Here is a 16924-nt window from a genome sequence, read left to right as displayed (position 1 = left end):
CTTTCTAATTCATTCATTAATTTCCCTTTGCCGACTCTTTTGATAATTGTAAGGTCCTGTTCGATAGTTGTAAAACAACGTCCTGTATCCTTCATGTGAGAACTCGTGGCTGAGAACTTGTTGTGTTTATTGGCATTATAGTGCTCTTGATATTCTGTAAAGAAACTCCGGCCTGTTCGCCCAATGTACGAAATGTCACATTGGGTGCATTTGAGTCTGAATATGCCTGAACTTGAATAGATGCTACTGTTTGAGTTTAGTGTGTTGTGACTGAGAAACAGGTTGTGGTTAGTGTTTGTTGCCCTAAAGGCAATGTTGGGATTTTGCTTTTTTAATGGATTTACCTGGTAAATACCTGGATTATTGTAGGGGACAGTGGCGAACTTAGATTTCTGAGGTTTATCTGGGACGAGGTTTGTTGCTAATTTAAGTTTAATCTTGTTAATTATTCAGTTAACTATTTTTATTTTAAAACCGTTATGTTTTGCCAAATTCTTTATATAATTGATTTCTGTTTTTAGGTTCTTAGGTGTTAGCGGGATTTTTAAGGCTCTGTAAATTAAACTGTAGAATGTGGCCTGTTTGTGGGAGTTAGGGTGTGCTGATGAATTCTTAATTGTTAGTGGAGTATGAGTAGGTTTTCTAAAAATTTGGAAATTGAATATATTCTTATCGCGTGTTATTGTGATGTCTAAAACGTTGATGGATCCGTTGACCTCGACGTCTTTGGTGAACTTTATATTTTGATAAGTTGATGGATCCATTGACCTCGACCTCTTTGGTGAACTTTATATTTTGGTCGAGGGTGTTTAAAAAATCTAAAATTTCATTGCTATTGTTAAGATTATTATCGATTATTGCAAAAGTATCGTCTACGTACCTAAGCCACAGGCTGAGTCCCTTTTTTTGATGTTATTTTGTGGTGTTCTAATGAATCCAAGTATATGTCAGCCAAGATGCCTTTCAATGGATCGATCACCCATTGCTAGGTAGTTTTGGTGATAAGTTAGCTGTTGAAAGTAAAATAGTTGTTCTGTAATCAAAGTTCAGAATCTTAATGAACTCGTCTATTTCAAGCGTGCTTAGATGACTGTGTTTGGAAAGGTTTTCCTTAATAATGTTTACCGTTTCTTTTGTCGGCACGTTAGAACGCATGTTTGTAATATCATAAGAGCACATAATGTGGTTGGGTTGTAAAGTGAATTTCTTTAAAATATCACAAAAGTCAACAGAGTTCTTTAACGGGAATTTGTTGTTAAATTTATAATGTCGTTGAGAAAATGATGAATGTACTTTGAAGTCTTATAAGTTGAGCTGTTCCTGCAATTGATACCAGGATGCATGGGTGTGTCTTTCTTGTGTAATTTAGGTAAGGCTCTGGTCGTGGGAATATTAGGGTTCATGTGGATTAGTTTTTTTTTTTTTTTTTTGCTAGGGGCTTTACGTCGCACCGACACAGATAGGTCTTATGGCGACGATGGGATAGGAAAGGTCTAGGAGTTGGAAGGAATCGGCCGTGGCCTTAATTAAGGTACAGCCCCAGCATTTGCCTGGTGTGAAAATGGGAAACCACGGAAAACCATCTTCAGGGCTGCCGATAGTGGGATTCGAACCTACTATCTCCCGGATGCAAGCTCACAGCCGCGCGCCTCTACGCGCACGGCCAACTCGCCCGGTGTGGATTAGTTTTTAGCTGTTCTTGCTCACCGAGTAGGAAAGTTTAACTCTTTATTAGTGATTTTAATATCATTGAATTCTAGTAGTAGGGTCCTTCTTGACTATTGAAAATGTCCCATCTGTAAAAAAGGTTCCTGTTTTTGTAATATCTTCATTTCTGTCTAATAAAACTGTGGTCCCTTTGTCCACTGTAGTTATGATGATGTTAATGTCATTAATTTTAGTTTTTAATCTTTGAAATAGATTTGTGTGGTTGGAATCAGAAGTTTTATTTAACTCTTTGGTTACTGCCGGTAATTTCTTTTTTATTTCGTACCTGGTATCATTTTGTAATTCTAAGGGGAGTTTGGAAATATTGGACTCGACCTATGCTATAGTGTTGATCACGTTGCTTTCCTTTCATGTGCTAGGCCAATTGTGTTTCAATCCTTTGCTTAACAGGTCAATTTCTTTCTTTTTTTCGAAGTTTGTATTTGTCATGGTAACTATGGCTGGTGAGCTGTTAAAAGGTGGGATGCTTTTTATTTTTTCTACATTCTTTTTAGGTAACTGAAGCTGAGTTTCTTTTAAGTAAGCAAGTTTTTTCTCTAAAGTGGTTTGTTTCCTGCTTAAGGTATCATTTAAAACATAAAGAGATGGAAACTTCTGAAAAGGAAAGAGAAGTCTGTTGTATTAAATGTATTTAATAAGTTTATGGAAACATATCGCAACCGTATAATTAATGATACCGCAAAACTTACATCATAGTTCGCCGGTGTATCTGTTTCAAGTGTTTACATTGCACAAAAAGAATAATTATCCACCACCAGCCGTATTACTACCCGAGTAAAAAGAGACCGCGTATGAGAAGTGTTTTAGATGTGAAGTGTGATGAATTTGTAAATAATTTAGGAGAGGATTCTAGTGATGCAAGAGACAACAAATCTTCCAATCTACAGGGAATCGAGCTTCATGCAAGTTCAGATTAATGAAATACCTGTTGCTTAAGTAGGCCTACTTGTTAATACTTATGGCAGGTATATTTTATAGCAGTGTTAATGTATTTTTATCATCTCAAATATGTTCACACAAAGCAGCTATATCCATAAATTTACATGTTCATATTTGCGTAAAGACCACGTGGACCTCGGAGTGATATGAAATGTTTCTTTATGCCTATGTTACTGTTTTGATAGAAGGAAATTTTAGTTCATTTCATTAATTTCAAAAAGATTTTCCTAAAATTAGGGTGCCGAGATTATTCGGCAGTGGAGATTATGCGAATAAATATTGTATCTGAAGGAGACACAGTGCTTTAAAAATAAGCATGATATATTTTTTACAGATGATAGTTTGGGTCAGGAGATCACTTTAAGCAACATCATCATCATGGTGTTCTCACTGAGCTATTGTTATGCTATATGACATTTGCCATTGCATAACCAGGCAGATAAGCAGCAGATGGTGCTGGGATATCAGGCAAAGAAACACTTAGGAAAATTGTTGTGATGTGAGATTGTAAGTATAGAATGTGTATAGTATAGCAGAGACAAAACTAAAGGTCAAAAGTTAGTTTTATGTACCCCTACTGGAGAGTATTTCACAGTAGATGTCCAAACTGTCCATAATTGCAATGATGGGACAATTGCACTTGTAGAACCATGGACCATCGGATGTTCAAGGGTATGCTACACGCAAAATTTTGGATCTCACTTGTACCAGTGGCAATTCGTGCTACTAGGTCTTCCTCTTTGTGCATGGGTTTCTCATAAATCAAAACCTTCTTGTGTGCTAACAAATAAAGTTTGAAGAGTGAGAGATCAGATGAGCTAATGAACCGGCCCCTGTACGACCATTCTATGGTGCAAGGAACTTCCTGTTCAAAATGTTTGCACTTCATGACTGAAATAAGCAGGTGCCCTATCAGGTTGGAAACATATTTACCACCTGATATCAAGTGGGACATCTTCAAGAAATTCCGGCAAAAACATGGTTCATTGGGGACATTACACTCCTTTGTTTAAAAAAATGATCCCCTAAACTAGGGAGACCAGATTTATCAAACAAAAAGTGGACACTACATACATTTAGACATTAAAGCAGGGCAATAGAGGACTTAAATAACAATTCACAATTGCTACAAGAAGTTTTAATAATAACTATTGATTACTGTACGCATAAACACACACATTAATATTTTAACAATTTACAGAATGTGAGCAGCTTGTTACAGAATGTGAGCAGCTTGATTCAAAATGAGAAACATAATATTTTTCGGATGAATTAATTTACTCCAGAAGTTTGGGAATACTTAACAACAGATTATGAAACATTTTACAACGAAGATTCTGAAAATGAGTCTAGACAACAACTGTTTCTCTTATAAAATGGATCATCTTATTAGTCCATACAAAGTTCACAATTGAGAGGATTCGTTCAATAGAAGCATTTGAGTCTGTTTTAACCAATGCAAGGCTCACTAGCACCTTCACATTTTAAAAATTAATGTCTACATTTTAAGTGCATAAAATACATTACATCACTTTATATCAACATTTTTCTACATGTTTTCTACACCCTATATATTAGCCTGCTCAAACATTTTACATTTGTATCCTTCTGCTGGATTATTTCAAACAAAGAAAAGTACATAGAAGTACACATTTTGTGGAATACATTCTTCCTCTGTTCATAGAGTAACCCTGTGCAGTGTTCTCCCCAGAAATTTTCGTCAGCTTGGTGTCAGGAATGACTAGCCAGGCGGGGAATACAACGTAAAAAATTCATGTGCTAAAATTTAAGTTTATTCACCTCAGGGTATTAACAATAATATCAGACAGGTGAACATCAACTGCAAAATATAACTATTTCAGTGTTATCCCGAACAAAAAATAACAGAGTATTTTGAACTTCTAGTGTTCTAATGCTCATTTTTCTATTTTTCTTTTTACGTCACACCAACACAGATAGGTCTTATAGCGACGATGGGATAGGAAGGGACTAGAAGCGGGAAGGAAGTGGCCGTGGCCTTAATTAGGGTACAGCCCTAGCATTTGCCTGGTGTGAAAATGGGAAACCACGGAAAACCATCTTCAGGGCCGCCAACAGTGAGGTTCGACTACTACTTGCTCATAATCGTGTAACATCGGGGCTTACCACTCGGTTACTGTGGACTATCATACGGGTTTGTGACATCATGCAGAACTGAATGCTCACATGCGATACCACATTAACCCAGACACTGCTCGAACACTACACTACATGAGAGTCAAGCTAAACATTTAACGTCCGATGTAATTGAAGCAATTATGCTGATAGTAATGAAGATTTATCATGTAAATAAACATTTTTACAGTATGTACATTTTAATTTGGAGCACCCAGTGATTCAAGTATGTATTAATATTATGTAACTAGCAATTACCTAGGTTATGTTAGCCGGGTGACCTGTAAAAATGTCAGGGCAGTGCGCCCTTCAAAAAGAGGTCCTAGGGAGAACACTGCCTGTGTAATCTAAAAGCTTGATTCATGATTAACTGACTTTTTCCTTATCTTCATGAAACTGTAGCCTAGCCTATAAATACTTGTACATCTTCAAATCTAGATTCTAATAATAAATTCAACACTGTAGCAGTGAATAATTTACAAGTTATTTATAGGGAGGATACAACATGCACAGAAGATTAGTACACAGCAGGACAACTATCACAAAGTGAACTATAGATCTCCTCCTTCATTCAGAATCAAAGCGTTTGAGTAAATTCTTAACAATAAACGGTGTCTCCAAGTAATCATCCTCTGTTAATTCTTCTTCATCTGATGAATATGGTAATCGCAGAGGTGATAATGAATGAAACATTTCTCTTGCTTTCAGATCAGAAAACCACTCTGTTACATCGAAATCTTTAGGGACAAACTCTGTATCACTTTCATCTTCTTTGGTTTCTACTACGTCTTCTCTTTGTCCCTTTTTACTGTCTATCAAGCCTAACTGGTACGACTGGCAAGGTTGATCAATGGTTATATATTCTCTTTCTTCGTCATCCTCTTCGTCTGGTAGTGGCAGCTTCTCCCCTTCTAAAATGCTCGTCTTTGACCACCATTTTTTACCTCCTTTCAGTACCACACGGCCTTTCTTATACTTGTCACCACGCAGCAAACTTGGGGCATTGTTTCTATTACAGAATGTCATAAGAATGATAGAACACAGTATACTAAGGCATTCAAAATTAACAATTCACAGAGATATATAAAGAAATACTTTGAAGAGATCTGCAATGTGGAATCCCTACAAAATCAGCTCTCTCTGAAGAAGTACCCATCATCACCGTGGAAAAAGTGACCAGTGCTATTGCCAAAATGAAAAAAATGGAAAAGAAATGGCTCTGTTGATACACCAGCTAAAACCTGGAAATTTCTGGGACATTATTACTGGCTGTCTTATTCAACAGAATGGTTAATGAAAACCAGATACCGTCAACATGGCTTATGAGCATTACCATTCCAATTTGGAAAGGAAAAGGTGACATCAGTAAATGTTTAACTACAGACCAATTAGTTTATTATACTACAAACCGACTATGCTGGCGTAGCAGGGGGAGAGGTGATACTCCCATGTGACGCATCCCAGGTGGCGGATAGGGGGGTCCTAACCGGCTTGCCGGCGGACTTGAGGGAAATAAAATACCTCTTGCGGACCAAACACGCTACCCCCTGCGGGTGTGGGACGCACATGTAGAATACATCCGTGGTATCCCCTACCTGTCGTAAGAAGCAACTAAAAGGGGCCCAAGGGGCTCTCAACTTGGGAGCGTGGGTTGGCGACCACAGGGCCCTTAGCTGAGATCTGGCACTGCTTTCACTTACTTGTGCCAGGCTCCTCACTTTCATCTATCCTGTCCGACCTCCCTTGGTCAACTCTTGTTCTTTTCCGACCCCGACGGTATTAGAGCATTCAAGGCCAAGGGAGTCTTTCATTTTCATGCCCTTCGTGGCCCTTGTCTTTCGTTGTCCGTTACTTCATTTTTCGAAGTGACTGATCCCTCCTTATTTCTTCCTTTTTCTCTGTCTACCCCCTGAGGATGGGGGATGCAGACTAAGAATACACCCACGGTGTCCCCTGCCTGTCATGAGAGGTGACTAAAAGGGGGCGACCAAGGGATGATTGTATTAGAACCATGAAACTAATTTTGATTAGTACCATCACGCAGGGAACACCATGGGTTGCCTGTACCTGCGAGTAGTATCACTATATTAGGTGCAAAATAGGTTTGTGATTAGTAGCAACAAAGAGTGGGTCACTGTGGGTTTCCAGTACGCGTGAGTCGTACCCTTGTGAGAAACAGCACGGGTCTGGGCGTTGCCTGTGATTAGTACCACTATATGAGACCCCCCTATGGTGTGTAGTTGCGGCTATCGTCTTACCGTGGTACAGATCCTTACGGAGTGTGTGGACCTGGCCGCTGTGTGCCGTAGCCTAAAACTCCCGCATACCATCTCCGTCATCATGCGCGATGACTAGCAGTCAGCAGACCTCGTCATTCGTTTTATATGGGTTAGTGGTTTTTTTCATTGTGTGTAATATTGTTCTTGTTTTAGTATATTTCTGTCGACTGCACTTCAATCCCATTGACTCTACTTTAGTTGTGTTGCGTATTTTAACGTGTTATTCTAACTCATAACTTGAACTATATATATATATATATATATATATATGAGTGTCCAGGCAGTGCCTTATTCCATTTTCACCTGTATTTTTCTATAATTTTATTAGAAAATAAGGCACTGTAACTTAGATCCACTGATCATTTTAATCTCATAATCATTTTTCATCACCATTTCTTTTAAACTTTAGTCAGTGGATACATTTCAAAATTTTAATTATGTCGTTTTGTTCCATCTCGTACCATTAGGGGCCGATGACCTTAGATTTTAGGCCCCTTTAAACAACAATCATCATCATCAATACTGTATTCATACTATGCCATGTAATGAATGAGGCCTTATTTGTGGCCTTAGTGCATTAGTCGCTCTTGGTGGCTGAATAACTCTCCAAGTACAATATCCCTCTCCTTCCACTACCTCCATAATTTATATATTTTAATCAAGGATATTACTACTTATTTCTAAAGCTGTAGAATGCGAGGGCAACAGTTCACCTCAGCAGAGATATAAAGACAACCATCACACGTGATCTAAAAGAAGTGTGGTACAGTCAAAGATACTTAATATGAAGCTGATGTTGCATAAAAGCTTATATGCATTGTGTGGGGGCTGTCTAATAAAGATGGTAGAGGTTTTCTCGGTTCAACTGGAAGGGTATAGGTTTAATTCCTCATTAGAAAATTGGAAAATTTAAAACTTCTGGACCACGAACCTACTACGCTGGCGTAGCAGGGGGAGAGGTGATACTCCCACGTGGCGCATCCCAGGTGGCGGATAGGAGGGTCCTAACCAGCTTGCCGGCGGACTTGAGAGAAATAAAATACCTCTCGCGGACCAAATAAACTACCCCCTGCGGGTGGGGGGACGCGCCTGAAGAATACACTCGCGGTATCCCCTGCCTGTCGTAAGAGGCGACAAAAAGGGGCGACCGTGGCGAGAACATGGATTGTGGTTTGGTATAATGTGTTGGACCTCCTGTGGATGGGAGAGGCTCAATACATCCATAGGTAATCCCTGCCTGTCATAGAAGGCAACTTAAAGGGTCATGTGGCCATGGTCCCCTCTTTATTTTTTATTATTTTACCGAGTGTCAGATGCAGACCGTTCCAAATTTTGATGTGCGTGCTGCCCGGAGATGGGCCTCTTACGTGTGCGATTATGCCCAAAGGCCCGCAACTGTCCACCCAGGACCATTGCGGGTGGGAGCGCCATGTACCTTGGCAGTAGTATCCGCCTGACAACACAGGTCCCCGCACAGCCGAATGCCAGAAGGACATATTATTAATAATTATTTTTTCTTTTTTTCTCTATACTTAGAGCTCTGTACACGCTATGGGGTACATGCAATTGCGGGTGACTGAAGGAAGGGAGTCTTAGTGCTCACTGCCTCAGTCATCCCGTATTAGGCATCGTCCAACATCGGACCCCGGGCAATACCTGCTATGACCAGGTGGGTATTGCCTTGGCTGCTTGGTTCGGCTACAGAGACCCCTGATCGGAGTGGGTGGCATTCGGGGAGGAAGCTTTCGGTCATGGCTTCCAAACGAAGTCAGCTCTCTCAAGATGGTCCCCCACCTAATTCTTTAACTTTTGCTTCCCTGAGAGGTTCAACTCCCTGGGAACATGCGCAGCGTGAAGGAATGGGATCCAGCTTCCCTAGGTTTCTGGTCGCTACCAGAACCGATGGGCACAATTTTAAGCTGGTGAAGTCGATCCTTTTTAGTAGGCACATCGAAGGCATCTATGGCGAACTGGAGGACCTCAAGAAAATGCGCAATGGTAGTTTGCTTCTGAAGACTCGTACAGCACTGCAAGCTGATCAGTTGCTTAAGTCCGAGCACTTTGGTGAAATCCCCGTCAAAGTGGAGGAGCATAAGTCCTTGAACCTGGTTCGCGGAGTCATCATTCACCACGCCCTTATTTTGAACACTGACGACGAGTTGATGGAAGACATGAAGAGCCGTGGCGTGACACACGTCCGGCGCAATACGCGCAAGGTCAACGGTGAAGACGTTGCCACTGGTGCCTTCATTGTCTCTTTCAAGTTGTCAGTGTTACCAGAGAAAGTCAAGGTAACAACTTATCGTTGCGATGTGAGGCCGTACATCCCGCCTCCTATGCGATGCTATCAATGCCAGCGATTCGGACATATGGTATCTCACTGTTTGAATCAGGCTGTATGTGGTACATGTGGTATAGATAAGAAATGTGTTTTTCCACCATTCAATACACAATTTATTTTAATCTAGTACCGGTTTCGGCTCTTTAACGGCCATCATCAGCTAGTACATGTTTTGTTTTAGCCATTAGACAATACACAAGTTGTTATTGTATTAGGCATCCGGATGTCTAATGGGGGATGGAATAATAGCATATAATTAAAATATCAGTGGTCAGGTTAAAAAGTTATAAATAGAGCATGAGTATGTAAAACATATTAAAAACACACAGGTCACAATATATAACATTTAAAAGGTTTCAACACATTAAAATTGTACGTATAGGTAGACACTTGTTAAAATTTTCAATTTATGTTATATGGATCCATTCTTCTGTCCTCTGTGCAGATCCTTCTAAGTAATGTTGATTTTAGTTGTGTAGGGTAATCTTCGAGGACATTTTGAAACTAGTGTACGTCTTATTGATGTGGGCCTTTGTCATGATGAAATTTCGTTATGTTATATATCCCAACTTGTGATATACTATGGCAAGTTTCAATACAGCAAACAGCAGGTCTCGAGCATGTGTTTAGAAGTAGTCGGTGGTAACACTTCTCTCGTCTATGTTTGTTCTTGTAGTTATAGTTGTTGTGGAAGTCTTGTGCTGATGTGTTTGAAGGCTTGTTGTGTACATGTGGTACATGTGAACGAGTAGCTCACGGTGCAGAGGAGTGCATAACTCCATCCAAGTGCACTAACTGCTCCAGTTTTCATTCTCCTTGGGATCGGAATTGTCCGACATACCTGAGTGAGAAGAAGATCCAGGAGATCAAGACCCTGGATGGTCTTTCCTACCAGGAAGCTCTATGAATACACCTGCCCGTACACTTGACTATAGCTTGATAGCTGAGAGTCTTCCATGTTCGTCTTTCTCGACATCGTTACCCGTTTACATATAATTTTTAAAAAATATTTGTTTAATGTCAATCTAGTCAATACTTACAATTACCACTATTGTGGTTAAATGATCATAAATAATTGAAAAATCGTGAACATGTTTCGCCCTTCTTAACGGACATCATCAGCACTATGAACAACTTTAAAAATAATAGTTACATTTAAGACTGTCTTACAATAATCAATCATATAAGATTGGAATAAAATGTGACATTAAAAGTTGTTTTTGATACCATTATTAAAAAGTTATAAGTAAATCTGATAAACAACAAGTTAAAACAATTGTAGGTCAATCTCATAATCTAGTCTAAAAAATATATATGTTAATGTTGGTAGGAAGATTGTCAAACGGCATTCGTCTGAAATTGAAATGGATCCGTTTTCTTTAACATTTGGTGAAGGTCCATATTAAGCTGTATTCATCAGCAAGTAGAAATTCGAAGAACAAAATATATACAAAACAAGGGCTCTAATTAATGATGTAGTAGAAGATTAGGTCAGGGATGATCATGGTAATTCTTCTTGAGTTAAATTGGTTATATAACCAGTCGAATAAGAATACGTTGAATTAAAAATAAACGTCGTAAATTCACGACAATGCACTGGATTGAAGATATTTATCAATATAATTGTAGTATCCCCTCTGTTGTGTAAATTTTCAATGATTAGAATGTTGGATAGACTAAAGAAAAATATTAAAAAATGCATTTAAAGCGTATGTACAAAAATAACAGTTGTGATTGTATACGGTTATGGGTTACGTAAAAATGCGTACTTACTCGAATGCCGTAGAGTGTCTATCTTGTTCTGTTGCTAGCGGTAATCTGACTGGTGTTTCTACTACGTGTATTGTATGGGTCACGTTACCCGTGACGATCACTGTGCCCAAGGCGACTGTTGCTCCTCAGAGCAACATCACAATGAGTAAAAGCTCGAAGGGGGGACCACCCCACCTTCGACCAACCAGAAATTTGTGCAGGCTGGCAGTTCCCAGCCGGCACAGCAAGGGGGGAAGACTAGGTCTCCCCCCCTAGGAGGTCGGCAAAAGCCGTGCCCCAGCCGGCGGAGGCGGCATCGTTGACCAGGGCTGGGAGACCATCTCCCCGCCCGTCTAAACTTGAAAAGAAGAAGGAGGCGAAGAAGGGGGCCCTTGCTACGCGCTCTCGCACATCCCCTGCGAAGGAGAAGTCATGCCTCCCGTCTGGGGGGTATGAGTCTGCGCCAGGAGGTACTCCTGCTCCCAAACCTGCACGCTCTCCTCATAGGGGACCTGCTCGCCCCCAAAAAGTGTCAAAGTTCTGGGCGGCACCCCTGCCATCTTTTGATGACAGGATGGATGTCGCGCTGTCCTCTACATCTACGGATGTAGATGTAGACAGTGTTTAGGCTTACGATCTTGTCGCTCATAACCTAACACTCCTTTTATAGTCCACACTATGGCACTGTTACAGAGGAATTGTAACGGTTATGACAGGCATCTCGCTGAGTTACGTCAGCCCATTAGTGAGTACGCCACTAGTATAGTCTGTATTCAGGAGACCAACTTCAGACCTGGTCATGATACGGTCTTGAGAAATTTCAGACTATACTCGACAGAACGATACTATAACATAAAAATGATATGGAAGCCTCCACCTTATCAATACAGTGTTTATTTACTATTGATTACAGTAAATCCAGTACCGGTTTCGACCCCTATGGGGTCATCCTCAGCTGTCATATATCAAACTACAGTGGTTTCAAAAAAAATCACATTACAAAGCGTTGCATATGCATGAGAACTGACCCAATTTGACAAATGATTAAAAACAAGTTAAATGTTCAAACAGTAAGAATAATAAAATGGGTCCTTTGCTTTTAACTTTAAAAGTTACATGTTGTGAGAGGCATGTCACCTCACTATTTTGTTTATCTAATGAACATCGATTAAAATTTTTACTTACTTATGTATACTGATATTTGTGAAGTTATTACTATTTACATTTGTGATACTGAGATATTACAATGTTTAAAAAAAATTATATGTAGATAAAAAGTTGACCCGATATAACAGGCCGTTTAAAGAATGAATGAAGTAGTAAAAACAAAATAAAATGGGTCCTCTTTCTACTCTAACTTGTTACATGTTTGTTGTTACTACAATATTCCTGTTGGTATGATAAGTACACAGGTATTATGGAGTGCTACTATTTAATGTTGAAACTTATAACTGTTTTTAGTTCATTCCAGTGTTTTCTTCTTCAGATGATTGTATAATATTGCAGGTGATATAAATATCTTGAAGATTCTAGACGTTGTTATGAAGAATTAAGTCTTATAATCGGTCGGATACATTGTCTCTGTACTATATTCTCAGTATGAACTAAATGCTGAGTTAAAATTGTGTATAATGAGCTGAAGTTTATTTAGTTACAGCGTGCAACTTAGTATGGCATTATACTATGTCAAGTGTCAAATAATATACATTTTGATGTCTTGGGTGATAGCATGAGGGCTTCTTTTATGTTGTAGGCCGTATTGTCTGTAAATAGAAATAAACTGTGTAAAGAACGGCGTCTGATGAATTGTAAGGAGTGAAGTATGTGTGTGTTGTACGTACGTTGGGTGTTGACACTGTGTGCGTTGTTGCACGGCTGCACGTCGAGATCTGTAGCGTGTTAGTTTGGGACTGTTGCTCGCGGCTGTAGAGGGGAGGTTTGGAGGGATGGGAGGAGCGACTGTGGAGAGAGCGGAACTAGAGTGGGAGGGATCTTTAGGTGGTTCTTTTGAATGTATGGGATGTTGTTTCTTGACTCTTTTCAAATAATGACTTTTTAGGAGGGGGATAACTGTATCGAAAAGAATGTTGGTTTTTTCCGTAATTTCGTTTAGGTTGAAATTTAGGTTGACATATTGATCTAAGTTTATGTAAAATTCTTCTAAGATACTGAGCAAGGGGCTCTTGGGGTTTGTATTCAAGATTTGCATGTCATTGTTTATATTTGTAAATTTGTTTTTAGTCTTCGATATGTTGTCCCATAGCTGAAAAATGTCTATGCTTAACTGCATTAATGTGTTCGTTGTATCGTATCTGGAAGTTCCTTCCGGTATGCCCTATGTAGCTGGCTTAGCAGTCCTTACATTTCAAGCGATAGACACCTGAGTGGTTGTATTGATTTTTATTGTTAACAGATTTAGCATTGAGTAAGATGTTGACATTGCTACGTGTGGTTTTATAGGCTATCTTTAGGCCTCGTTTTTAAAAAATATTTGTTATAGGATGTATGTGGCTTTGTTATAGGTGAATAGTACGTAGTCTTTTTTGCTATTTTCGGTTCTGGTTAACTTGGTTTTGGGTTGGTTTTTTATTTTGTTTATTATCCTGTTGATCGTTTCTTTTTTATATCTGTTCTGTCTGGCTATTTCATGGATTAAATTCAATTCTTTGTTTAAATCTTTTTTGTTAGTGGTATGTTGTATGCTCTATATATCATACTGTAATATGCACTTTCTTGTGTGTATTTGGATGGGTATAGTCTATTTTTATTGTATTGGATGTGTGAGTGGGTTTTCTGTATATTTTGTATGTTAAATGGTCATTATGCCTAGTTATAGATATATCTAGATATTTTATTGTGTCCATGAACCTACTACGATGGCGTAGCAGGGGGAGAGGTGATACTCCCACGTGGCACGTCCCAGGTGGCGGATAGGGGGGTCCTAACCGGCTTGCCGGCGGACTTGAGGGAAATCAAATACCTCTCGCGGACCAAACACACTACCCCCTGCGGGTGGGGGACGCACATGTAGAATATACCCGCGGTATCCCCTGCCTGTCGTAAGAGGCGACAAAAAGGGGCGACCTTGGCGCGGACATGGATTGTGGTTTGGTATAATGTGTTGGACCTCCTGTGGATGGGAGAGGCCGAATACATCCATAGGTAATCCCTGCCTGTCGTAGAAGGCGACTTAAAGGGTTATGTGGCCATGGTCCCCTCTTTATTTTTTATTATTTTTCCGAGGGTCAGATGTAGACCCATCAAAATTTTGATGTGCGTGCTGCTCGGCGATGGAGCTCCTATGTGTGCGACTACGCTCAAAAGCCCGTGCCAGCAACCACCCAGGACGCGGCGGGTGGGAGTGTCATGTACCCGGGCAGCGGTATCCGCCTGACAACGCAGGTCCCCGCACAGCCGAATGCCAGAAGGACATATTATTATTAATTATTTTTATTTAATTTTTCTATATTTAGTGCTCTGTACACGCTATGGGGTACATGCTATTGCGGGTGACTGGAGGAAGGGAGTCCTAGTGCTCATTGCCTCAGTCATCACGTATTAGGCATCGTTCAACATCGGACCCCGGGCAATACTTGCTATGACCAGGTGGGTATTGCCTTGGCTGCTTGGTTCGGCTACAGAGACCCCTGATCGGAGTGGGTGGCATTCGGGGAGGATGATTTCGGGTACGGCGTCGAAACAATTTCCGCCAGCAACCTCGGGTAGTTCGCTACCCAAGTCTTTAACTTTGGATTCTCTAAGGGGGGCAACCCCTTGGGAACAGGCGCAGCGATTAAATTTGGGATCCAGCTTCCCTAGGTTCCTGGTTGCTACCAGAACCGATGGGCAGGACATCAAGCTGGTTAAATCCATCCTATTCAGTAGGTACATCGAAGGTGTATATGGCGAACTTGCGGACCTGAAGAAAATGCGCAATGGTGGTTTGCTTCTGAAGACGAGCACTGCGCTCCACGCCGATCAATTGCTTACGTGCGACCATTTTGGCGACATCCCCGTCAAAGTGGAAGAGCACAAAACATTGAATCTGGTTCGTGGAGTTATTTTCCACCGTGATCTCGTCCTGAACACTGACGATGAATTGATCGAAGACATGAAGCACCGTGGCGTGACCCACGTCTGGCGTATCACACGCAAAGTCAACGGTGAAGACGTTGCCACGGGTGCGTTCATAGTCTCCTTCAAATTGTCAGTGTTGCCCGAGAAAGTCAAGGTAACAACTTATCGTTGCGATGTGAGGCCGTACATCCCGCCTCCTATGCGATGCTATCAATGCCAGAGATTCGGACACATGGTATCTCGTTGTTCGAATCCGTCGGTGTGTGGTACATGTGGGAAAGTAGCTCACGGCGCGGAGGAGTGTACACCTCCGTTCAAGTGCACTAACTGCTCTGGTCTTCATACTCCTCGGGATCGGAATTGTCCGACCTATCTGAGCGAGAAGAAGATCCAGGAAATCAAGACCCCGGAGGTCTGTCCTACCAGGAACCGCGCCGTAAGTTTAATTCTCTGAATGCACCGGCCAAGACACTTGACTTCAGCTTGATAGCACAGTCCCTGCCAGGTTCCTCATTTTCAACTGGAACACCTGCCCAGAAGATCGCTGCGCCCAAGCCAAAGAGAACTAGCTCGAAGGTGGGTCCGTCCCGGCCTTCGACCACCAAAGTACCTGTGCCGGCTAGGAAACCTACACCGGCACAAAAGGGGAAGAAAACGTCTCCTTCCCTCACGAGGTCGGCGACAGCCGAGCCCAAGCCGGCGGAGGCGGCATCGTCGACCAGGGCTGGGAAACCACCTCCCAGCCCGTCTCAACAAGAATCAACTGTGGGGAAGAAGAGCGACCTTAGCAGGCGTTCTTCCACTTCTCCTACGAATGGGGCTTCACGCCCTCCACCCGGAGGGCGTGATTCCACGCCACCTGGTCTTCCTTCTCGAAGACCTGCGCGCTCCCCTCGTAAGAGGAAACCCCATACCAAAACAACGTCGAAGAAAATGAAGGCATGCTTCACCTCGTCTAGTGACGGGGAGATGCACATGGAGCATGAATCTCCATCTTCGGATGGGGAGGTGAGTGTAGGTTAGGTTAGGTGGCATTACGCTGCTCCTAACCTAAACCACAATAGTCCACACTTACATTATGGCACTGTTACAATGGAATTGTAACGGTTATGATAGGCATCTTGCCGAGTTGCGCCAGCTCATTAGCGAGTATTCGGCGAATATAGTCTGTATTCAGCAAACAAATTTCCGACCTGGTCATCATACGGTACTGAGAAATTTTCGACTATACTCGACAGAACAACATTATGCTCACCGGGCTTCCGGTGGCGTTGGCATTTTTGTCCGCTCTGATACCTACAGCGAGGAGGTTCCAATACGAACCCCGCTGGAGGCAGTAGCTGTTCGCGTACCGCTGCCTGTCATAACTACAGTGTGTAATGTTTATTTTCCACCAGGTGAGGCTCTTAACATCAATGATGTCACTGATCTTCTAGATCAGCTTCCACCTCCCTTCCTCTTGTTGGGCGATTTCAACGAACATCACCCCATCTGGGGCTCTGAGACGCCTTGCCCCCGGGGAAGAGAGCTGCAAACATTAGTAACAGAGCTGGATTTATGTATTTTGAACACAGGGGAACCAACACACTTCAGTGTACGTTACGGCACTTATTCTCACATAGACGTAAGTCTGTGCAGCCGAACGTTGGTTCCG

General features: G+C 41.4%; 1 protein-coding gene across 1 annotated transcript in view; it reads right to left on the bottom strand.

Annotated features, from left to right (window-relative positions):
- The window catches only part of BBS4 (Bardet-Biedl syndrome 4), a 200309-nt gene that overhangs the window by 101832 nt on the left and 81553 nt on the right, over nt 1-16924 (bottom strand). The gene's annotated exons all lie outside the window — the stretch shown is intronic.

This window comes from Anabrus simplex, chromosome 4 (assembly GCF_040414725.1).
Source record: "Anabrus simplex isolate iqAnaSimp1 chromosome 4, ASM4041472v1, whole genome shotgun sequence".
Lineage (NCBI taxonomy): Eukaryota > Metazoa > Arthropoda > Insecta > Orthoptera > Tettigoniidae > Anabrus > Anabrus simplex.
This window is presented reverse-complemented; position numbering and strand designations above follow the sequence as displayed.